The sequence below is a fragment of the Taudactylus pleione genome, unplaced genomic scaffold (assembly GCF_031769625.1).
Source record: "Taudactylus pleione unplaced genomic scaffold, aTauple2 ptg000082l, whole genome shotgun sequence".
Classification (NCBI taxonomy): Eukaryota; Metazoa; Chordata; class Amphibia; order Anura; family Myobatrachidae; genus Taudactylus; species Taudactylus pleione.
Genome location: NW_028284484.1, coordinates 7,070,670 through 7,093,502, shown reverse-complemented (window position 1 = coordinate 7,093,502; position 22,833 = coordinate 7,070,670).

Genomic DNA, 22,833 nt, shown 5'->3' with positions numbered 1-22,833 from the left:
ATTTATACATAATCTATAACCATGAGATATATGACATTAGTATCTAAGTGCATACATCTCATGGTGAAGAATTGGGGACATTCGTCCAATCAATAGAAGATAAATAGGTAAATATAACCACATACACAATAAATTGTATAGAAGAGACTAGAGGACCACTAGTAGACGGAGGTAGCGAAATTCCAAGAGAGGGAATCCTATTCTACCGAGTAATCGAATTTAGTTCTATAATTTCATTCAAACCCCTAGGATAAAGGGAGTCCATCTTGAATATCCAGTATAGTTCTTGTTTACACAGTTGTTTAAAACGATCGCCCCCTCTATCAGTCATGGAGATTTTTTTCAATTGCAATTAATTTAAGTGAACTGGGATCCCCTCCATGAATCTCATGGAAGTGCCTAGATACACTATGTGAGGGAAGTTTGTTGATTATATTTCTTCGGTGCTCCATAAATCTCATTTTGAGACAACGGGTAGTACGACCCACATATTTCGAATTGCACCCACAGATGAGGACATAAATGACATACTTTGAGTTGCAATTTAGAAACTCCTTAATGGAGTATATGTCCTCACTATTCGTTATATGGATGTTTTTGGTTCCATTAACTATGTAATCACATGTGGTGCAGCGATTGCTACTACATTTGAAGCATTACTAATCATGTCACATTAGTGGACATGTATAATTATTCCCAGCTTGGGTAAGTCTGTCTCCTTTTATTAGAAAACTTTTTATGACTGTCATATTATTCGATGTGTTGTATACATGTTAAATGGTAACAGCTGCAAATCAGCAGCCATTTTGAACCTTACACTATAAAAAGGCCCCCTTACAACCATATCATCACCTTTGATAAAGCTGCGGGTTTTCCACAGCGAAACGCGTCAGGCTGTGGTTGTACCAGTCTCCACCACCTACTTTTAACTCGTAAGTGCCAGTCGGAGGATCCCAGGAACGTGCTAAATTAGCTGTACCGGCTATTCATCATACCTTTGACCAGGGGACCAGGATTTATGCGGAAGTTTGCCAACACTGCTAATTTGGACCCCCCAATCATATATGGACATTGAACTTGGTAAATATCTTGCTTGGATACACAGCATTTGAGCACCAATATATGGGACATACTTGGTCCAAAGCACATATGGACTAGAGATTTATGGTGGATTGGATGACAATTTTATTGAATGAATTTAGTGTATATGTATTTTAATTATTAAATGCTAATGTATTACATTTACTCAGAGCGCTGTATCTTTGTTTTTCTATATGTTTTTTCCAATTGAGGTCTGACAAACCTCTTTATACAGCTGCTGTTATTTTATTGCCTATTTAATATCTGTTAGCGCTCCTTCAGAATTTTCTGTGGTTGGTGTTGTTTCTGTTAGTTATTTGGAGCCGCAAACATGGGATGTTTTTCTAATTTTGAACAAAGACAGAATAGGAGACAGACTTACCTGAATAATTGGGAATTGGACACGACATGTGGTTCACCCTTAGAGGAACATAATATCAAAAATGATTTTTATTTGTTAGAGGATCTTCTTAGATCTGAGACTAAAAATTGGTTGTACGCTACTAATCTCCAGAAATATATCAAACATAAAATTATCCCCAGAGGTCTACGGATTATTAAGCCGTCCATCTTTGGGGATATAGGACAATTTCAAGAAAAGTGGGATATGATATTGGACAAGTGTTCTTTTGCTTTGATTAATTTGGTTATTGATTTTAGAATGATGAAAGTGAAAAAATTGGAGGGAGAGATTGAAGCTTTAAAAACAAAATTAGAGCCCCTCAGCCAACTTAAAGAATACATAGAGAGAGATCAAATCATCACAGATAGAATAGTAAAATTTGAAGAAATACTAGTAACTAATAAATGTAAGAAATTTAGAAGAAACAGTGAGGACTACAAGAATGGTAGAATTAAAACTTTTGGTAGAAAAGAACACCAGATTACAAATATATGGAATCAATCTTCATCATATAGACTCCAAGAGAGGAAATATAATCGTAATCAACGTGTGAATGATGGTCACTGACGTACGCGACAGAGAGTTTTCTCTGATCGGTATTGTCCACTTAGTCCACCCCTTGATTATATCACTAAGAAGGGGGACTATGACTATACACCCAATACTCGGGCTTCGAGAACTGTAAGAAAAAGATCTTATAACTATGATGAACCCACAAGAAATAGACAGATGCATACAAACGACCAAACAATCAGTATGCAAAATACATCTGAAAGGTGTTCAAAAGAGGTTTTTTTAGAACAGCCCCTTCAACAGAGGGGCCGGTATTTACCAACCAGGAATCAGGAACACATAAGGGAATTATCCAAAAGACGCAGAGATCCAAGTTTAGAGGAAGAAGGGGGGGAAAAAAGGAGACTCTTAAGAGACTAAGAGCAGGTTATTCTAAAACCAAATCCTCTAATGTATATAATTTGTCATCTAAAAAATTAACAGAAGCCGACAAATCCCTATTATCGAGGGGATTAAAGTTTGCTCCCTCTAGCATGCCCAATATTTTCAACCTGTTTGTTGACCTCAATAGGTTCATCAGAGATCTTTGCAGAAAAAGATACTTTGCTAATAAACAAATTGCTAGTACAGCAGAGGAAGCATTTCCAACTGTGTTAGATTTTACCGATCTTCCAGCTCTTAAGATACTCGATGAACTTCTTGAGGAAAACTCCATAGAACTTAGGACAAAAGATACCCCGCGTATTTTTGATATTAATAGAGACAGTTTCAAACTAAGGTCGGAATTTTTCCCATTAACCATAAAAGTCCCAACATAGAATGTTTTTATAAAACGACCTTGGATAACTTTAAATCATTGTGTGCCACTCAGAAACAACAACATGAAAGGTCAAATTTAAATAAATGGGAAAGGATAGCTTTGAAAAAACTGATGAAAGATTCATCTATTATAATCAAAGAGGCCGACAAGGGAGGGGGGATCGTAGTCCAAAACAGGATTGACTATGAGTCTGAAGCAATGAGACAATTGGGAGATATTACATTTTATTCTATCCTCTCTTCTGACCCTACTAAAAGTTTCCTAGTTGAATTACATTCCCTTTTGAATGGAGCAGTGCAAGATAAGGTAATACCAAAAATTCACAAATCCCTCACTTCACCCCCGGGTCGCCCTATTATTTCTGGTATCAATTCTATGTCAGCCAATCTTTCTTTTTATGTCGATTCCTATTTACAACCTAGGGTCTCCACATTAAGATCCCATATTCGAGACACATCACATTTTTTACAGTTGATTAATGGAGTAGAGTGGAAGTATTCCTATGCGTTTTTGACTCTAGATGTACAGAGTCTTTATACGAACATTCCACATCAAATGGGTCTAGATGTGATCGAGAGATGCCTTAAAAAAGATGGGGATCTCTCGGAAAGACATAGAGACTTATTACTGGACTCCATTTCATACATTCTTAATCACAATTATTTTCTTTTTTTGGACACTTTTTATTTACAAACTATGGGTACGGCCATGGGAACCAGGTTTGCACCCAGCTACGCTAACCTCTACATGGGGGAGGTCGAGGATGTCCACGTGTGGGGTGGCGGGCTGGGCCCGAACCTGGTTCTCTATGGCCGTTATATAGATGACCTTTTTATTATTTGGGATGGGCCCCTCACATCAGCACAAGCATTTGTTTCATCACTTAATTCCAATTTATATAATTTACACTTCACTTATACTTTTCACCGTCACTTTATTAATTTCTTGGATATTACCTTAGAGATATATAACAATAAAATTACCACTCGGAACTATACTAAACAGGTTAGGTAGAATGCTTATTTGCATTTTAACAGCTGCCATCAGCCAGCCTGGAAACGGAACATCCCTAAAGGCCAACTTTTACAGCTCAGAAGGAACTGTTCGGATTTGGACAACTTTAAAGTTCAGTCAGTCTCAATGATGGAAGCTTTTAAGATGAGGGGTTATCCTCCATGTCTCATTGAAAAAGCATTTTCTGAGGTTCTTGCTATGGATAGGGAGATGCTTTTGAAACCAAAAAAAGTTGAAACAAATACTATGGGGGGCTCCGAATGGAAGATTGCCTTTGTTTCCACCCATAACGACTCTCAGAGAGATAAGAAATATCATAACAAAGAACTATGAGATCTTGAGACAGGATTGAATCCTGGGGCAAATAATCCCTCCTAAACCCATTTTTATTTGTAGACGTAACAAATCTCTGAAATATATGTTAGCTCCCAGTTTTTAAAAAAATTCTAAAAAGATAAATACTAATATGAATTGGTTACCAGTGAGACCCATGGGGTGCTTCAAATGTAGTAGCAATCGCTGCACCACGTGTGATTACATAGATAATGGAACCAAAAACATCCATATACCGAATAGTGAGGAGATATACTCCATTAAGGAGTTTCTAAATTGCAACTCAAAGTATGTCATTTATGTCCTCATCTGTGGGTGCAATTTGAAATATGTGGGTCGTACTACCCGTTGTCTCAAAATGAGATTTATGGAGCACTGAAGAAATATAATCAACAAACTTCCCTCACATAGTGTATCTAGGAACTTCCATGAGATTCATGGAGGGGATCCCAGTTCACTTAAATTAATTGCAATTGAAAAAATCTCCATGACTGATAGAGGGGGCGATCGTTTGAAACAACTGTGTAAACTAGAACTATACTGGATATTCAAGATGGACTCCCTTTATCCTAGGGGTTTGAATGAAATGATAGAACTAAATTCGATTACTCAGTAGAATAGGATTCCCTCTCTTGGAATTTCGCTACCTCCGCCTACTAGTGGTCCTCTAGTCTCTTCTATACAATTTATTGTGTATGTGGTTATATTTACCTATTTATCTTCTATTGATTGGACGAATGTCCCCAATTCTTCACCATGAGATGTATGCACTTAGATACTAATGTCATATATCTCATGGTTATAGATTATGTATAAACATAGGTGGACTAGACATATAACATTTGTGTGTGTTTACATGTAGATGATTTGATTGCTATAAACGATTATTGTTCATAACAATAAGTCTAGTCAAACCTACAATGCGTGATCGAACTGTCTGATATCCATTCAGGTCTCTCTATATGTTTTTATATGGTTTTAAATTGGAACACCTGTTTCCCATTCTTCTATCTTTATATCTACATCTCGTCCAATTTGTTATGCACTAGTATCCCTAACCACATAGCACATGATATATGTGTTAAGGTCTATATATTCCTATTTCTATATGTAGAGAAAGGTATTATTAACAGTATGTGACTGATTTAAAATGTGTGTCTCTACCATTAGGGCCTAGTATAGATCACATGATGGTTTTTCACGTCCTATGATCGGAGTGTGTACTACACACGTTAGGTTCGTGATAGAATAGTCAAGTTCCATATGCCTATATATCCTTATGTAGAATAAGATACTATTATTAGGATGTGATTAATATAGAATATTTGCTATTATTGTTCCCACTGTTAGGATACAAATCACTAGATGCTTTCCGCGTCATGTGATCGGAATGGGCATTACATATGCGGGTTTGTATTTAGAACACCTGCTGTTTACATCATGTGACCGGAATGCTTGTCGAACACGTTGGTCTGGACCACGTGATGTAGGTGGGCGTCACGTGGTCGGGATCGGACCTATCAGCTTCCGCAAAGATGGTTACTATGCCAATGACCCCCTGCACTGAACACGTGTGTCCGGACCACGTGACGCGGGAGTGCGTCACGTGGTCGGGATCGGACCTATCAGCTTCTGCATAAATGGTTACTATGCCAACGACCCTCCACACTCTACGAACTTTTTGTTTACATCACGTGGACGCTTAGGATTGTAAACGACTAGCGGCAGTTCTATTACTAATCATGTCACATTAGTGGACATGTATAATTATTCCCAGCTTGGGTAAGTCTGTCTCCTTTTATTAGAAAACTTTTTATGACTGTCATATTATTCGATGTGTTGTATACATGTTAAATGGTAACAGCTGCTAATCAACAGCCATTTTGGACCTTACACTATAAAAAGGCCCCCTTACAACCATATCATCACCTTTGATAAAGCTGCGGGTTTGCCACAGCAAAACGCGTCAGTCTGTGGTTGTACCAGTCTCCACCACCTACTTTTAACTCGTAAGTGCCAGTCGGAGGATCCCAGGAACGTGCTAAATCAGCTGTACTGGCTATTCGCCATACCTTTGACCAGGGAACCAGGATTTATGCGGAAGTTTGCCAACACTGCTAATTAGGACCCCCCAATCATATATGGACATTGGACTTGGTAAATATCTTGCTTGGATACACAGCATTTGAGCACCAATATACGGGACTTATACTTGGTCCAAAGCACATATGGACTAGAGATTTATGGTGGATTGGATGACAATTTTATTGAATGAATTTAGTGTATATGTATTTTATTTATTAAATGCTAATGTATTACATTTACTCACAGCGCTGTATCTTTGTTTTTCTATATGTTTTTTCCAATTGAGGTCTGACAAACCTCTTTATACAGCTGCTGTTATTTTAATGCCTATTTAATATCTGTTAGCGCTCCTTCAGAATTTCCTGTGGTTCATATAAAGGGAGCAGCCCAGCAGGGAACGGCCCGGCGTCCCAGCTCAATCTGCCCCTGCCTAGTGATGCCATTCGGGTTGAGCAATCCTTATCTTTTCTCAAGATCTCCCAACACATCGGGTACAAGTAAAGTGGTTCTCTGGAGGTTGCACAACAACCATTTTTTCAGCAAAATTGAAAAATGCATCTTCGAGGTGTCGTCCATTCCATGCTTAGGATACATCATCTCCGGTTCCAGTCTCCAGATGGATCCTGAAAAAGGCTGAAGGGGTAGGAATGATGCTCTCCCAGAGACTTAGGACCTCATTCAGAGTCGGTCGTTGCACTCGGTCGTAAGGTAAAAGGGGCCGGATATGCAAATGAAGCGCTCGCAAGTTGCGTCGTTAAGATGGGATCGTTAGCTGGACGAGCGAGGGGAGGATGCGGCCGTAAGACTAAAAATACGCCCCCTTCTCGTTCGCATTACACGTCATCTTCGGGCATATAAGGATTAATCGAGACCATCGGAACCATCGGAGCTGGTCGTAGAGCTTAAGGTTGACCATACCCTCTCTTAAGCACTACGATCAAGTCAGTGTAAAAACCTCCAATGTCACATGTGCCATGACACTACTTAGTTAATTATGCACTCCCATAAAACGCCGTTTGCATAGTCAGGCACGCCTGCGTTCGGATCTCCACTCCCCCGTTCACAAGCACCTTCCCCTGTTACCACCCACAAACGCCTCATCCTGTCACTCAAACTAACGACCTGGCTGTGTTCAAGGAGAGAGCAATTTCTGATTGTAATAGCTAGTTTGAGCACGCGCATAGCAAATTTTACGCATTCGCAGTTTAGCGAACATCGGTGGCGTACGACCGAGCGGCCGCAAGGAGAGACTCTGAATGTCCTTAATGAGAACAAAATCTACAGTTGTGGTTTCCTTTTCAAGAAAATTCTTTCCTGCTGAGAGGAACTATCCAATAGACGAAAAAAAAAACAAATAAATTGGCATTTGAAGAATGGTGTTATCTTCTGGAAGGTGTACAATTCCCAATGTCTATGCATACAGGTCACAAGAATCTCCTCTTTCTGAAAGCAGCACAATGCCCGTCTTCTAAACAAGCCCAGTGGCCATTATTTTTCTACAGGTTTGACCAGGGTCGCAACTAGGGGGGGGCTAGAGGTGCACGTGCACCGGGTGCCGGATTGCAGGGGGTAAAAAAAAGCTGACTCGCAGTGGCTTGGGGGCTGTAGATTCAGAAAATGACCATCCAAAAATGGCCGCCGCCAAAAAGGAGACAAATGCTAGAGGTCCTTACTGGACCTCTAGTGTTTGTCCCCTCCTTAGCGGCAGCCATTTTTGGATGGCCGTTTTCAGCAGATTCCATGCGGACTAGCCATCCGCATGGACTCTTCTGAAAACGGCCATCCAAAAATGGCCGTCGCCGAGGAGGAGACAGATGCTAGAGGTCTTACTGGACCTCTAGTGTCTGTTAGGCCAGCGCAATGCACACAGCGTTCCCGACACCAGGAACGCTGGTGCTGCCGGGAGAAGATGCTGAAAGCTGCATCTTCTCTGGTGAAACCCCCTGGCAATGAGCATAAACCACCCTGGCAATGAGCATGAAACCCCATGGCAATGAGCATAAACCCCCTGGCAACGAGCATGAAACCCTGGCAATGAGCATGTAACCCCTGGCAACGAGCATAAACCCCCTGGCAACGAGCATGAAACCCTGGTAATGAGCATAAATACCCTGACAACGAGCATGAAACCCCCTGGCACCAAGCATGTAATCCCTGGCAATGAGCATAAACCCAATGGCAACGAGCATGTAACCCTTGGCAACTAGCATAAACCCCCTGGCAACGAGCATGGAAATGGTAATGAGCATAAAACCCCTGACAATGAGCAGGTAATTTTAAAGTAATTAGAACCCCTTACTGTGGGGTATAAAATGGTGTATGGCAAATATGTAAGTGTTACTTTGGTAATAGACATTACAGTGCATGGCATAATGTGTAAAGGGCATTATGGTGTGTGGAATAATGTAAGTCACTATACCAGGGACGTCTGAGTAGTGCACTGCCTTATGGAGGAGAAAGGACAAACTCCAGGTACAGGAAGGGAGGGGGCGCAAAATTGCTGCCTTGCACCGGGTGACAGATATCCTAGTTTCGGCCCTGGTTTGACTTTAAGTAATCCTTCTGCCCTAGATCCCAAATTGGCAAGGCCTAAGCTCTGCCATGTTCCATGTGTCCTGATGAAGACTCAGTCACCACAGAGCTAAATACTGCAGTTTTTGCCTCCACCAGACCATCTTCTGCTCTTCCAACAGGAAAGACTTTCCTAGATTCCAATCTTTGTAAAAAAAAAAGTATCATCTGGGTTCATGCTTCCCAATTCTCTGGACACACAGGAGTTTAAAAAAACTTTGAGTATATTAAAATAGCTTATTGGTGGCTGACTATGAGATCCAACATACAAGAATTTATTTCCTCTTGTGTCAAATGTGCCCAACACAAACTGTCACCTCAAGCTCTGGTCTGTCCACATCAACCCCTATCCATTCCAAATTGTCCGTGGACTCATATTACAATATACTGTGTAACTGACCTTCCACCGTCCAAAGGGTACAAGAATATTTGGGTAATCATTGAACACTTATCAAAAATGGCCCTTTTTGTCCCGCTGGTTGGTCTTCCCTCTGCTCCACGTCTGGCTCAATTATTAATTTCCAAGATATTCTGACTCCATGGGCTTCTGACTAAAATTGTATCCGTCAGAGGAGTTCAATTTGTAGTGAAATTTTGGAGATCTCTCTGTTTCTATCTTCAAGTCAATCTGAAGTTTCCCCAGTGTACCATCCCCAGTACAATTGGCAAACTGAACCTGTGTATCAGGACTTAGAGACATTTTTGCGCTTATATATCTCCTCTTCTCAGGATGACTGGATGGAACTTCTGACATGGGCAGAGTGCGCCCACAATAACTCCTACCACACCTCCTGTGGGTCCACACCTTTTTTCACGGTCTTTGGACATCATCCCCGTGTTCGGTAATTTCAGTCATTGCCAGCATTTGATGTACCAGTGGTAAGTTCTTCCCTTCAAGAATTTGGAAGGAGGTACACTTGGCATTAAAAAAATCTTCCATTCATTATAAAATCTTTGCTGACAGGAAAGGAGCTGTTCCTAAGCTCCATTTCAGAGACAGAGTTTGGTTATGTACACGAAACCTTAAGTCTTCATTGTACCTTTTCCAATCATCAAGGTGATCAACCCAGTTGCCTACAAACTCAAACTTCCACCATTCCTCTCGATTCCAAACTCTTTTCTTATTTCATTGCTAAAGCCGCACCTCGATCATCAGGCTGCACCATTTCCTCCGGCTCTCTTAGCCACACCACGGCTAACCAAGCCGCACTATGGTCATCAGGTCGCACCATTTCCTCCAGCTCTTGTAGCCGCACCTCAGGCTATACCAGCCACATCAATTCTACCAGCTCCTTGCTGCATCAGTTCAACACACTATACTAGCCACATCAATTCTACCACCTACTTGCTGCATCAGTTCAACATGTTATACAAGCCACATCAATTCTACCAGCTACTTGCTGCATCAATTCAACAGGCTATACCAGCCACATCACTTCTACCAGCTACTTGCTGTATCAATTCAACAGGCCTTACCAGTCATTTCAATTTGACAGCTATAAGCTGCATCAATTCCACAGACTATACCAGCCGCATTATTTCTCCAGCTGCAATTGCCACATCTGTACCACTAATGCCACATTAGCTGCATCTGTACCACCAGTGCCACATTAGCCGCATCTGTACTACCATTGTCTCATTAGCCACATCTATACCACTAGTGCTACATTTATCGCATCTACGTCACCAGTGCTTCATTAGCTGCATCTATACCATAATGTGCTGCACTAGCCGCATCTCAGCTACTGGCTCTCGCTTGTGTAATTTTCTATTCTGGTAATCCTGGGTGGTCTCTGTAAACCCCAACTACTCCAAGTTTGTCCAGACGGCCGCCTAAGTACCGGTGAACACTCCTAGTTCTAAGGGAACAACGGGTGGATGTTAGTGGAAGAAGATCTCGTCTTTTGCGTTTTGGGGGTTTACGCAGGGTATCCTGGGAAACCCGTAAAAGCCCCTCATTATCAATCAGTTTCAGGCTGCTTTTCCTAGAGTTCCCAAAAGTCCAAACTCAACGGGGAGTTGAATTTGAAGTGGAGTAGATTCGGGACTCTCGCTGCTGCTACGGCCAACTTCAGTACCTAATTGACTGGAGAGGATATGATCCTGGGTTAATTCCAAAGATGTCCACTCTCCTTGGTTAATCAAGAACTTCCATACCAAGTACCCTCAAAAGGCCAAGAAGTGTCCTGAGGCCACTCCTCAAAGGGGGAGTACTGTCACAACGCATGCTCTTCTCTGCAGCCGCTGGGTTACTTACCTGGCTCTGGATCTGTGGCAGACTTTTTCCAGCTGTGGCGGCTTCTTCGCATCTCTGCAGTCTCCCTGGCTTCTATGTGTGACGTCCCCACTGGCGCCGTCTGCTGGGCACTGCCATGACAGTCAGAATCAGATGACCAGCTCTTTACCAACAGGAGACCAGTATTCACTCACCTGATGCCTGCAGCCCCAAGTTATCCAGGGGTATAAAAGGACTTCCTTTGCACACAGTGCTCATCAGTGCAATGTTGTTTACATACTAGCCGTGTGCTACTCAATGAGCTCCTGCAGATTCTTTTTTTTTTGTCTTGAGACTCCAAGTGTAGTTACCACCTTTGTGCACTACTGGCTCCAGTATTAAAGTTCCATTCCAGTTACTAGTAATCCAGTCCCATTACGGGAATCCAATGTTCTGATCCAATTCCGGTTGTCCAGTGTTCCGATCCAGAGCTACTCCGGTTTCCACGTGATCCAGTGTTCCACTGGTTCTAGCCTGGTTGACATACCAAAGCTCTCCTCATTCTGTTTACCTGCACCTGTGTGCTTCCAGCATATTCATTCTGGTTCCCATCAAGACTCTGGCTATTTCACCAGTGCCTTCAGTCGCCAGCAACCACATCTTGTCTACCAGTAAACACACAGTGCAGTCAATGCACTCTGCCTTCCTTGTGCTAGTCCATGAGCAGGAATCATATTAGGCCAAACAGCTTTCAGCTGCACGCCCTAAATCTCACTCCAGCCTAAAGGTGGGTACACACTTGTGCCACCAGCAATCACGTCAATGTCCACACTGCAGTGATTAATGTAGGATCGAACGATCACTCGTTCCGTTCTTCTTTAACATGCGGTGCCGCATGCAATATCATCAGATTTGAAGTGCAGCACATCAAACCTGACGATGTCGCATGTGACCGTGGGAGCATACATATCGTGCAAACACACTGCATAATATGCACGATTTGACGTTCCAAAATCGGAACGACATAGATCCAGTGTGTACCCGGCAAAAGACTCCAGTCCATTACAAAGACAAATACAAACGTGACAACCTGCTGTCAAAGAACTCTTTGTGGACTATCATAGGAGCATATTCATCATCAAGGCCAGATGGGCCCCCGATGATTAAATGTCCAAGGAAATATGATTAAATATCCAAGGAATTCAGCTGTCCCTGTGATCAGTAAGACTGCTACTAAAGTACCAGTGATACCACTCCTGAGCCGGTCAACTGTGCATGCCTGACCCGAGTTCACTCATTCACATGGCTGCAGGGCACAATTGGGAAGGCGGCAGAGGCATCTGATCAAATCCCTCTTAACAAACCCAGACCTCCTTACCATAGGAATAAGCTGGGCTCTGAAGATGGCAGCCCCATCTGACCCCTGATAATGACTGGGCCCCTTAATAAAAACATGCAGAAACCAGAATTCCCCATGTGTAACAGGCCCATAAAGGACGATGAATAGGCCCCAAAGTAACAGTAATACATTTGGCTAAGATTCATTACTATTGTACCTTGAGGCTAGAGATTATGAAATGGTAAGTTATGACATGTGCTATAAAAATGACAGAGTTTATGTAAGGAAGAAAGGTGGAAACTATGAAGTAAATGTCAAAACATCCTGACTGAGGAATGAGCTGTGGTCAGCATATAGCATGCACATGTTGTGGAATGTGACAAAGCCTGTCTACCTGTGAGAATACTGCAAGCACAAGATCACAACTGAGAAAGCATTGAGAAAAAAAGTATGTACACTATGACCGATTAACACAGTATAAAAGCATACAATGAACAAATGTATACAGTATGTGTAAGCTCCAGTAATGTATGAGAAGTGAAGATGTTTGAAGTATTATGATCATGTGGCTATGGGCATCGTGAAAGAAGTGAAGAAGTGCAGCTGTTGATATAGTTGCACTATATTCCCCAACTACATCACCGTACAGTATTACAATCCCACGCTACATCTACATCAGTAGTTTGGCTGGGGAAGCCTTGGCTGGGTGCAGCTTTTTTTCTAAGTGCAGTTTTTTAAGTGCATAACTAGCGTTAGACCTGCGTTATTTTTTATTAGTTAATTCTTCTGCTGATCCTGAATGAATTGACACCGCCTCTCTCCCAATCTACAGGTAACTGAAGTTGACTGTGACTGCAAAGTGTTTCACCTCCTGTGCCTCCTTTATTAATTATAATCATAGGTAACTGAAGTTGACTGTGACTGCAAAGTGTTTCACCTCCTGTGCCTCCTTTATTAATTATAATCATAGGTAACTGAAGTTGACTGTGACTGCAAAGTGTTTCACCTCCTGTGCCTCCTTTATTAATTATAATCATAGGTAACTGAAGTTGACTGTGACTGCAAAGTGTTTCACCTCCTGTGCCTCCTTTATTAATTATAATCATAGGTAACTGAAGTTGACTGTGACTGCAAAGTGTTTCACCTCCTGTGCCTCCTTTATTAATTATAATCATAGGTAACTGAAGTTGACTGTGACTGCAAAGTGTTTCACCTCCTGTGCCTCCTTTATTAATTATAATCATAGGTAACTGAAGTTGACTGTGACTGCAAAGTGTTTCACCTCCTGTGCCTCCTTTATTAATTATAATCATAGGTAACTGAAGTTGACTGTGACTGCAAAGTGTTTCACCTCCTGTGCCTCCTTTATTAATTATAATCATAGGTAACTGAAGTTGACTGTGACTGCAAAGTGTTTCACCTCCTGTGCCTCCTTTATTAATTATAATCATAGGTAACTAGCTTATTCTTTACTGAATCCTTATGCTTTTGTTTCTAATGCCTTATGATTTGTAATAGTTACATTGTTTTAAGGATTCTCTCAGTTTATTGACTAAAGTGAATGCTTGATTTATTTGTAGCCTTAGATGTATGGTATGTGGTCATTGTTGACTTAAGCCATTTTTATTGCTAGCTTTCTCTGGCTGGCCAATTGGGGGTTTTCATTAATTAGTGTCCACACTTGCCTGCTTCCCTGTATAAGTGTCAGTAGTTTGGCTGGGGAAGCCTTGGCTGGGTGCAGCTTTTTTCTAAGTGCAGTTTTTTAAGTGCATAACTAGCGTTAGACCTGCGTTATACCGAGGAAAAACAGAAGGAGAAAAAAGGTCCATCACGCAACAAACCCCAACAATCTAAAGACTCAGACTACAACTGGACTCCCTGTACAATCACGCCAAGAACACTTCTAATGCTATTAATAATGCTGGCCTTCTGATTCTAGCATACAATTCAATGCTTATCGTACTTTTTCCCATGTCAGTTTATATCTATCAACTTTGAAACACTGTCCTTTATCTCAGCTCTCTTGCCTAGCCTCACATCCTCTGTCTGCTTACAATCTGCGTTATTTTTCACATTCTGCACACTTTAGAACCCCACTTTTATTTCTCCCTATAACAATCTTGTTAATCTGCATACATATTGATACACTGTTCTTTGATACGTCACTGTTTTCTTACTTGCATTCCTACAAATCTCTTGCACTCATATCTCATTTAAATTTCCAAATTTCTTTCCTCTTGTTTACTTATAAACACCATGACAAGGTTTTCGTCAACTCCCTCCTTCCCTCTGTCTCTACCTAATCCTCTGTTCTGCCCCCTGCTTCCACCTTTATCCTTTCCCCCTTATCTCTTCCACCTCCTCCTCCCCTTCTCCCCCCTCCTCTGTATGCCTACTCTTCACTCCTCACCCATTACTCCACTTTCTTCCTGTTCTACCCCCCCTCTGTCCTACTACCCCACCACCAAACCCTCCTCCTACACTCCTCTCCCTGTCACTTCACCCCACTGCCATCCACATCTCCCTCCCTGCCCACCTCCTATTGGTTCCCTTTCCAGCTCAGGTGCCCACACCATCACTAAACTCTATTCATATCGGTCCCCCAAATTAATCTCACCTCCACGTTACAGCAACCCGGACAATCTCATTCACATCTCCCCCACAAATGCTATCTCTCTATCCTGTGCCCTCTGGAACGCCAGGTCAGTCTGTAATAAACTGGTCCCCACCCATGACCTTTTTATCTCCAACTCTCTGAATCTCCTAGCCATCACTGAAACTTGGATCTCACCCTCTGACACCACTTCTCCTGCTGCTCTATCCTCTGGGGGCTTTGCCTTCTCCCACACCCCCCGGCCTGGGGGTCGCCATGGTGGTGGAGTTGGGGTCCTTCTATCCACCAGTTACTCATACCAGCTAATACCCTCTGAACCATCCCTTACATTCCCCACATTTGAGGTTCATGCTATACGACTCTTCCAACCAGTAAACCTCAGAGTAGCTGTCATTTACCGTCCCCCTGGCTCTCCCTCCAAATTCCTTGACAACTTCGCTTCCTGGCTCCCTCACTTTCTCTCCTCAGATCTTCCCTCCATTATCCTAGGTGATTTTAATATTCCTATTGACATTCCCACAGAATCCTCTGCAGCTAAACTCCTTACCCTCACCTCTTCATTTGGTCTCGCCCAATGGACCTCCTCACCCTCCCATGTGAGTGGGCACTCACTTGACCTGGTCTTTACGCACCGTTGTGATATTTCTGATTACTCCAATTGCCCATTCCCCCTCTCTGACCATCACCTTCTCTCTTTTAACCTATCCCTCTCTCCTTGCCCTCCTCTAACTCCTAAGGCTACCATTACTAAGCGTAATATTGAGGCTATTGACACTGTTGCTTTTTCCTCCCTGCTGGACTCTCTTCTCTCCCCTATCATTTCTCTCTCCTGTCCTGAACAAGCTACTTCCCTGTACAATTCCTCCCTTGCTTCTGCTCTTGATTCTGTTGCTCCAGCAATAACCACTCACCCTCGCAGATCCACACCACAACCCTGGCATTCCAAATGCACCAGATACCTACAAAAGTGTTCAAGAATTGCGGAGCGTCAGTGGAGAAAGTCACGCTCTAAGGCTGACTTCCTCCATTTCAAATTTATTCTCTCCTCCTACAGTGCTTCCCTGTCTCTCTCCAAACAAACATATTTCAAGAACCTCATCTCCTCCCAGTCCTCAAACCCCCGGCGTCTCTTTGCCACTTTCAACTCCCTACTCTGCCCTTCCCCTCCTCGCCTTCCCTCCTCGCTCTCTGCCCTCGACTTTGCCACCTACTTTACATCTAAAATTGACTCCATACGTGAGGACATCATATCCCATCAGACCCTTAGCACTCCTCTCCCTCCTTGCCCTTACCACCCCTCCCCTTCTGTCTCACCAACTCTGACATCCTTCTCCCCTGCTTCTGGAGAGGAAGTCTTGGCCCTCATCCGGTCCTCCCCTCCTTCCACCTCCCCTCTTGACCCTATCCCTTCCCGTCTCCTCTCCCACTTGTCTCCTTCTGCCTGTTCCCATCTGGCTCACCTCCTTAATCTTTCCCTATCATCTGGCACTGTCCCTTCTGCATTCAAACATGCTCTTGTCTCCCCCATTCTTAAAAAACCTACCCTTGATCCTAACATACTTTCAAACTATCGACCCATCTCTCTTCTCCCTTTTGCTTCCAAACTCCTTGAGCGTATTGTCTACAACCGCCTTACCACCTTTCTTTCCTCCCACTCCCTCCTTGACTCATTTCAATCTGGCTTCCGATCTCTCCACTCCACGGAAACTGCCCTCACGAAAGTCAGCAACGACCTCCTTGCTGCCAAATCCAAGGGTCACTACTCTCTGCTCATTCTCCTTGACCTCTCTGCTGCATTTGACACTGTAGACCACCCTCTCCTCCTGCAAATCCTTTACTCTCTTGGTTTACGTGAAACTGCCCTCTCCTGGCTTTCCTCCTACCTCTCTGATCGTTCCTTCGCTGTGTCCTCTCATGACTCCTCTTCCCCTCCACTTCCACTAAAGGTAGGAGTTCCCCAAGGTTCTGTTCTTGGACCTCTCCTTTTCTCCCTATATACATCCTCTTTAGGTGAACTCATTAACTCCTTTGACCTCCAATATCATCTCTATGCAGATGATACTCAAATTTACCTTTCCACCCCTGAGCTCACCCCTGAGCTCCTTACCCGTATCTCCAACTGTCTCTCTGCTGTCTCTTCGTGGATGTCCCAGCGCTTTCTTAAACTTAACATGTCTAAGACTGAGCTGATCATCTTCCCACCCTCTTCCACTACATCACTTTCCACAATTTCGTTATCTATTGATGGCACAACTATCTCCTCTAGCCCCAAAGTGCGCTGTCTTGGAGTTATCCTAGACTCCTCCCTCTCCTTTAAACCGCACATTCAGCACATCTCGCAGTCCTGCCGTTTTCACCTAAAAAATATCTCCAGGATTAGACCCTTCCTCACCCAGGATGCCACTAAAACCCTCATCCACTCACTGGTCATATCCAGATTGGACTACTGTAACCTTCTCCTAGCTGGCCTCCCAGTCTCTCACCTCTCTCCACTACAATCTGTTCTCAATGCTGCTGCTCGGCTCATCTTCCTCTCCAGACGTTCTATATCTGCTTCCCCTCTCCTTCAAGCCCTACACTGGCTCCCCTTCCCCTTCAGATGCCTATTCAAGGTTCTTACATTCACCTACAAAGCCCTCACCAAATCCTCTCCCGCATACATTTCTGACCTTCTCTCCCTTCACACTCCCACCCGCCCACTTCGCTCAACTAATGCATGCCGCCTCTCTTGCCAACTGATTACTTCCTCCCACTCCCGCATCCGAGATTTTGCCCGTGCTGCTCCCTACCTTTGGAATGCTCTCCCTCTCCCTATCAGACTCTCCACCTCTCTACAAATCTTCAAACGGGCTCTCAAGACCCACTACTTCATCAAGGCCTTCCAGCACTCCTCCTAACCCACCTCATGCTCTTTCCTTCCTATCTTCCCCTTCTGTGTCATGCCTGTCTGTCTGCCCCTCCCCTTAGAATGTAAGCTCTCATGAGCAGGGACCTCTTCCCTCATGTGCTTCTCTTTACATTTTCTTCTACTCTCTACTCCCCATTAGGGCACCTAACACGGGACCGCCAACTCCCGGCAGCTTATTGTGAGTGCTTTAATCACTATTTCAGCAATGTATATAAGTTGTGTCCCTGTCCTGCACTGTAATGTACTGTAAGTTACTTGTTTCTTGTTCACTTATTAGTTCTATGTACTATGTAAGGCGCTGCGGAACACTTGTGGCGCCATATAAATAAAGGATAATAATAATAATAATAATACATCGCTACAATACCTCCCAAGACTACATCACTGTACTACATCCTCACACTACAACACTGCACTACAATAACTTTGACCACCTCATTACTGACTACACCCCCTCCCCTCCCATAACATTAAGTCATCCTAGTGATAATAACCAGGGCTGTAATGGGGCATAACAGCACCTTGTGCCGACCCGCACCCTTTGTGCATGACATCATGACATCGTACATAGAGGGCAGGTCCACCAGCACCCAGAAGTGCAGTAGTGCCAATAGCATCTTCAAGGATGCTACAGGTGGCACTGCCGCAACACTACAGTATATTACATCACTGCACTACCTTCCCACATTACATCACTGCACTACCTCCCCACACTACATCACTGTACTACCTTCCCACATTACATCATTGCAATACCTCCCCACACTACATCACTGTACTGGTGAGACACGCCTGCATTTTTCTGACCACACCCTGTTACCACCCCAAAACATTGACTACCTGTCACTCACTTTGTGAGTGGATCCTCTGTGTGTCTGTAATCGCAATGCAATTGCTGCTCACGTGCAGTGGGACTTATACGTATGCGCACTGGCAAACAATCGCTCGATCTGCATCTGTAATCGCCATTGCGTTCATCTCTGAATAAGGCCTTATATTCCCTAACTACATCACGGATCAAGTGAAGATTATGTCCCCCTAGGACATAATCTTCACATGTTACAAATCTTAATAAGTATAACACTAATGAAGTATATGATAACAATTTATTTATTTAGAAACAAATCATACTCCATAAACCTAGACAGGAAAGTGCTCTGCAATATCATACTGCATAAACCTTAGACAGGAAAGTGCTCTGCAATATCATACTGCATACACCTAAACAGGAAAGTTCTCTGCAATATCATACTGCATACACCTTAGACAGGAAAGTGCTCTGCAATATCATACTGCATACACCTAAACAGGAAAGTTCTCTGCAATATCATACTGCATACACCTACACAGGAAAGTGCTCTGCAATATCATACTGCATAAACCTTAAACAGGAAAGTTCTCTGCAATATCATACTGCATAAACCTTAATCAAGAAAGTGCTCTGCAATATCATACTGCATAAACCTTAAACAGGAAAGTTCTCTGCAATATCATACTGCATAAACCTTAAACAGGAAAGTGCTCTGCAATATCATACTGCATACACCTAAACAGGAAAGTTCTCTGCAATATCATACTGCATAAACCTTAAATAGGAAAGTGCTCTGCAATATCATACAGCATAAACCTTAAACAGGAAAGTGCTCTGCAATATGCAGAAGCAGAGTGGTAAATGCGTCTCTGCCGAATCGATCTCTCCACATTTTTTTTGCAAGATATGTCGGAAGCAAATCACGAAGAACACCCCTTTCATCTTGATACGAGCCTTACATTCATTTCAGTAAGACTCTATGAGGTCTTTTTACTAAGCAGTGTTAAGAGACAAAGTGAAATTAGATAAGGTACCAGCCAATCAGCTCCCAACTGTCATTTTTCAAACACAGCCTGTGACATGATAGTTGGGAGCTAATTGGCTGGTACCTTATCTCATTTCACTTTGGGGTCTATTTACTAAGCAGTGTTAGGAGACAGAGTGAAAAGTGATAAGAAAGTGATAAGGTGCCAGCAAATCAGCTGCCAACTGCCGTCTTACAGGCTGTGGGGGTCATTCAGACCCGTTCGCGAGCAAAGGACGCTCGCAAGCGGGTCGATGTTGCCCCACTGCGCATGCGCACGACGGAGGGAGCTCCGTCGTGCGCATGCGCAAGGCCCGGACAGCGACGGGCTCTCCGTCGCTCCGGGTCTCGCACCAAAGGGGGCGTGCTGTCGATGTTGATTGACAGCATGCCCCCTTTGGTGAGCGTGCTGGGGGCATGGCTGCCAGGCGGAGGCGTTCCCTTGGGAACGCCTACCCTCTGAAGCCGGCCCCACTGACATCACTAGTGATGTCAGTGGGAGTGATTTTGGCTCTGATAGAGCCAAAATCACTCCTGGGCTTGCGGCAGCGAGACCCTACCGCAGGGTCTCGTCACAAGCCCGATGGTCGCGATGGCCAAAGACCATCGCGACCATCTTTTTGGCCACTCGCATATGCTGTGGGTGGTCACCCACAGCTATGCGAGCGGCCAGGAGGCCACTACATTTTCAGGTAGGAGGGTCCTGATTCGGAGCGAGCGCTCTGGTCAGAGCGTTCAGCTCTAAATCAGGCCCAGTGTTTGAAAAATGACAGTTGGGAGCTGATTGGCTGGCACCTTATCACAGACTTATCACTTTTCACTCTGTCTCCTAACACTGCTTAGTAAATATACCCCTTTGTCTCTTAACACTGCTTAGTAAATAGACCCCTATATATGTTGCGTGTGGACACCAGTTATAGAAATGAATCAAAACTTTGGATCACTGTGAGTGACACATTCATGACTCAAATTCAGTGCCGGTTCAATATTGTTGTAGGCAGCCCAGTAATCACTAAGCACCAGAATCTGAGTGCACCAAGCGTCGAATAATAGGAAGGAGGATTTCAGCACTTCTGTCATGAACAACTTCCATATAGCCAACAGCTAGCGTTGTAGCCATGTCCACAGTCCCAAAGACTCATATTTTCCTGATCCGGGGCATGACCGCAATGGTATTTAATTTTATGACTAAAACAAGAAACTTCAACATAATGACCGGGGCCACTGAGCAAAACTGGCTTAGTACAAAAATAGACACTACATACTTAACGAAAAAAGTTATAAACGTGAACTATGGTGCGTTCAGATATTCCAGTCAGTTGTGCAGTTTGTTTTTCAGAGGTTTCCAAACCCCAGAGGTAAGCAATGTGTAGCCACTGTTTCAGAGGCATGTGTGACTTTTCAAAGAAAGACCCCTTTCTGATGGATACCCATGATGATGCACAATTCTTGTTAATACACTTCCAAGAACAGCCATAAGAACACTGCCGCCGAGCGATCCAACGCAGAGGTTGATGGCAGTTTTCGCAGTCCAGATTGTTTGCTAGTAAATAGCGTTGTTTCATGAACTCCATGACAACGCTGTTATTTGTACCAGCTATAATAGGCTGGAGTGTCTTCTCAAAGCAATGTCAATCCATTTTCTATTGAGGGGGTTTATGACAGCTGAACTCTGATTGGTTGCTATGGGAACCACTGAGGAAGCAGGGGGACATAATCTTCACTTGTTCAATCAGGGGGACATAATCTTCATTTGATCCTAAAATCTTAACACTAGTTGAACATAAACAAAGTGTTTATCATTGGGACACTAACCACAGCCCTAAGTTATTACATCACTCCTAAGGTGTTAGTAGTCCATGTGGGCTTCATACAAATATTTTATGCAATTCTAAATACAATAAGAAAATGAAGTGCCAGTAGGTATCTATAGTGTTAATACAATAAAAAATGTAAAGTAAAAATAGCATTCTCTGCGGTCCAATTAAAATGTAAGAAATGTTATTAGTACAAACACTTAATGATAATTAAAACAGGTAATTCAGATGGAATCCCCAGGATGAGATACACAATGTCCTTATAAAGTAATTTACCACATAGGTGGAGATAGTATAAATTATATGAGGCAATTATGTAATCAATGGTTTGATTTAGTATATCCAGCGAATGGAAATGTTACCAGAATGTAGCCAGGTGGAGTCCATGTGCAAAGATGTCCTGCTCTTGCTGGCAGAGCCCAAGCGAGATTTGCTGAGCATCGGTAATATAGGGGTGTGGTCTAATGTAAGTAGACTTGACCACATCTCCTTTAAAATAATTAAACAAAATCGTATTAGTGGCATGCTACACAGGTGAGCTCTGTGTTCTGTGTCCGTGTGCCCCTCAGCCAGGGGCAAAACCAGAGGGGGGGAGGCTGCGATCAGTGTGATTACTACCTCCCCCTGCACAGCCAGAGGAGGCTGCTACTGCAGCAGTAGAGGCCTCCCTTGTTCCATCGCTGCCCAGCACACAGCAGCGTGTGCTGGGCTGTGGAGACACTGCAGTTGATAGGTAAAGGTGGGTAGGCGGGTGGCGGACCCTGGCTCAATAATGGACCGAAGACTAACACAAGTTTTTTTTTTATTAAGCGTTTGTACTAATAAAAATCTTAAATTGTAATTTAGCCGCAGACAGTGCTATATTTTTTTTATATATTAACACTATATATAACTTCTGCCACTGTAATTTATTCTCTTGTTGTCTTGTTTATCCCTGGTGAATAAAATAGGAGGCTACAAACAACCCGGTTGCAGCTGCTGCTGGTTCTATAATAATTTCAACGCCTACAGATGTGTCCTGCTACATCGTTGCTGCTTACGCAGCAAATCGCGCCATGCATGGCAGGAGGCGTGCGCCCACGAGCGGACACATGCACTGCGTTCGCACACGGACCTCCATAGGATTGCATGGTGCGATCGCAGTGCGAGCCATTGCGTGCCGTAACATATGCTGCTGCTGGTAGTCGCATGGCGCGCTGCATGCGCGCGTTTGTAGCGCAATCAGCAAAGATGTAGCTGGACACATCTGTATGTGGATAATTTATTTAAAGTTGCTTTCAATTCTG